Raw genomic sequence first — 4,005 nt, 5'->3', positions numbered from 1 at the left:
GTTTCAAGTGCATGCCGCGAATAAATTAACTCGACTGACTGAATCCTTTATATTTGTTGGCTGAGTGCGAAGAGATTGACACTCGAACTGTGGCGTAACTGGTTGAAGCATCTTTATCATACGTCAGCGACCGGGGTTCAAAACTCACTCTACGAACCTCCGGAACCCATTAAGACAAGAGGCTTTATTTTATTAAAACGTTTTGCGATTTTTTTATGATTGCGATGTCTGCTGAAAAGAAAAGTTAATATGTGAATTCGTGGTTCAGCGCACACACACACACACACACACACACACACACACACACACACACACACACATTTTACATTTACATAATAGGACTCGGGCACACGCCTTGCATTCTAGGAATATCGCCGCCATTTGGTAGCGCACTGAACGTAATATCCATTCATTCAGATGCACAAGACAAGAAGCAGAAATATAGTAGCGATTTATTCTTTTCCTCGTGCGATCGTGGGTTGCACTGTTACACCCCACTACACAGCAACATACTACCAAGAAGGCAAAAACTAAGTAACAGGAACACACTAAAAGGCGGGAGTAAATCCATAGTAATCCATAGTAAACTAAGGAGTGAAGCTGCCAATGTGGCTGTGCCCGCGAAGTTTTGATGTCATGATCCCGAGCCCTAGTGTCAGGAAGTGTCTGTCTAGAGAGAGGGGGAAGGGGGGCAATCGTCCTCAATGCCGCATGTAGGCTATAATGTCTAGTGAACTGGTTAGACAAGTGTGGGGGAGGGGGAATGATCGCACAAGACAATTGCTCTTCATGAAATGGGTAGTCTCACAGACGTTTGTCGATGTTTAAAGCCTACTACATCACTTGCGAAATCGTGAAAAGATGTGGCACATAGAATTATTAGGCTACTGGATTTAATATAGCAAGCATAGACTTTGTTCATCCTATATTAGCCTATATTAAAATGTAATGTGCTGCGGGGAAGCATTGGGGAAGTCAGTTTAAGTTGTCCTGTAACAATTTGCCTCTTATTATAATAAAGAGTATGCAGCCACTACGCACATAATAGCCTAGGTTACATGCGAGCAACCCCATGCAAAAGAAGGCCTTAAGTTAACGGACTGAAGGCCTGTTTACATTTCAAACATGCATTAAATCTAATAAACGAAAAACACAAATATCATGTATTGTGTCATAAACAGTTAATGACTTCGTGGCCACTATGCGCAACTGCATCGCGCAGTGAGCTGAAGGATAGGAGGACCGACACTTATTAACACAAAGCTTTGTAAAGCACTAACAACCACCCCTCAAAGTTCATTGTCCATAAGTCCAAACAATAAGTATAAAAATCCGACAATCCAAAACGATAACGAGATCTCCCAGAAACGAAAAACAAGTTTGTTGAGTAGCCTAGTCCTTGCAACAATCTCAGCTTTTGCGTTTGTTAGATAAAAGGCATTCTGTCCTGCTGTATTCCAATGAGAAAAAATCATCCACAAGGTAGGCTAAGGGTCACGGTAATGCAGCATGCAGGAATCTATATACGCACAAAACGAATGAATGGGTTATATCGGCCAAAACGAATGAATGGGTTGGGAGAGTCGTCTGGCTGTGTCAGCAGACTGCAGTCGGTCTCGAGGGGTTAAATAGCGCACGTACTTGAATTTTAATCTGAAGAAGACCACACGGTCGAAACGTCATTCCTTTGTGATAAAGAAAATAAAATAAAATCAAAAAAGAAGGATTTCAAGTGTGCGAACCTTTTTCCATTTTTTTATGATTTAGCCTAGTCTTGTTCTGCACCTTGACCGGGGATGTGCACAAACGTTTTTACTACACTTGAAATTTAAACCAACTCTTCTCTAGCCTATATCCTATAGCCATACTTTAATAATCAGATGTTATGCTCATTTTTGTAGGCTACACCTCACCGGCAAGCACGCACGCAAATGCTGCTTTTGCACATCTACAATATTGGCCAGGCTATATAGAATAGGCTTTTAGGACTGTATTTTGCCTTCGTGCAACTTTAGTTGTGCTCAATCTAAATTATTGTCAGTAAGGATAGGTCATATTACCAAATGGCGAACCTCGAAAATTATTTAGGATATAGAGCCGTGTCCATTACGCATGCAGTTATTTGTTAGGCTATTGTTTTATTTGAGTGTTTTTGTCTACCATGGCAAACATAGTTGAAACGTTCGCTCTAAACATAGCTGCCTACAGCCATGCACAGTAAGCCTAATGATAGCCTATAGTTATGACATGAATAGCCTATTAATGACCTCATGTCGGAATGGCACATTGTTTGAAAAAAAAAAAAGTTAAATAGGCCTAGGCCTACCGCCGAGTGGGGATATGTCAAACATTACTGTAGCCTATTCGTTGATCTTATCGATGCAGTCCTTGCGGCCACTTCTCCCCATCGTAGGAAACGTTCTGTTTAGTGTTGACACGTTGTGTGGCAGTGCTTGCTTGCCCTTCGATCCATCCCAGTTGGTGGTTTTGCACCTGTCCCTGAGTTATAGTCTATATGAGTAAGCGCTTATGCTCTAACCGCATAATAAAAGAAGCACCTGCAGCAGTGCTTATGGCAAGGCTATTAACACCTGTCACTGAGCTATGGACACGCAGTTATGCTCGAAAATTGTCATAATAACAGACACACCTAATTGTATGGCTCTATGTTTAAACACATCAAATTAGCAAGCATTTCCGCAGCAACGTTTGCTTTCTTTTTCTGTCGGTCCGCTTGGTCAATTGCGCAGCAAATTATCAGATCACCGGACCTAATTTCACTCCATGTCTCGCGGACCAGCAGCAGTCTCCACGTTTCGCGGCCCATAGTTTGAGAAACGCTGCATTAAAGTGTCATTAGGTTGTAGGCTATATGTTTAGTGATTTCTTTGTGTGTTTTTCATTGTAGTGTGTGTGCATTGAGTAGTTCCTTAAAATACGGAACAAAGAGCGTCCCGTATCTGTTCAATACGGAAGAAGACTAACTATTACTTATATATTTCTTATAACGAAACGCAAAGAAAAAATACACTGACCATCTCGTTTCTCCGCGTTTCCCCCAATACCATGGCGACAAAGAGAAATAAATATGATTTGACATTTAAGCTGATTGCTGACAAATTTGCCACACAATTCGGGAGAAGCAGCGGACAGGAGCGCCACCACAAGCAAGCACTTCTAGCCCAAATTAACATGGCAACGTTGCCTATGACTAAAGTGTCTAAGTAGGCTAGTCCTACTAATATTACATTTGATTGGTAGCATGTTTGTAGCGCGCCAGTTTACCCATCCCCTACATCAAAACAGCTTAGAATCAATCAAAGAATCAGCTGTGTCGGCGTTAGGCTGTAGGCGATTTTCTATAACCATTTTCATTCATTTCAACAATGGTTCATTGAAACGTCGTTTGAATAATTTCGCCAGTCATCACCTTCATTGTAATGATTAAATGAGATTAAGGAGTCGACTATTGACGGATATGCAATCTTCATCATTTTGAAATGCGGGATGAAACTTTCTGCCACCTGGTGGTTGTTTGGATACATTGCCTTAGCCTCGAAAAAAATCGGCTTGACGGCCTGCGGGATCTCTTCGGGAGTCCCGCGGGAGAAGGTGCATTCTCAACCCGTACCCACTGTATATGTGCGTGTGTGTGTGTAAAGTGTGCGTGTGTGTGCATATGTTTGTGTGTGCATATCTTTGTGTGTGTGTGTGTGTGTGCGTGTGTTTGCATGTGTGTGCGTGTTTGTGTGTGTGTGCGCACGCCCGCACGCATGTGTGTGTGTGTGTGTGTGTGTGCGTGCGTGCGTGTTTGTGTGTGCGCCCGAGGTAATGAAAGAATGCACACCATTCTCGCAGGACTGCCGTGTTGGTGCTAGTCTGTTTGAATGTTTGTTTCCGTTATCTCATTCCCGCTGGCTGGGTGGGTGTATTAGACGCTCTCCATCTTCCTGCTGTTGCCCAGTTTCACGCGCAGTCTCACTCACTCATCTTCTCCCACCCACT

Source organism: Sardina pilchardus, chromosome 9, assembly GCF_963854185.1.
Source record: "Sardina pilchardus chromosome 9, fSarPil1.1, whole genome shotgun sequence".
Classification (NCBI taxonomy): Eukaryota; Metazoa; Chordata; class Actinopteri; order Clupeiformes; family Clupeidae; genus Sardina; species Sardina pilchardus.
Note: the sequence above shows the minus strand (reverse complement) of the source record.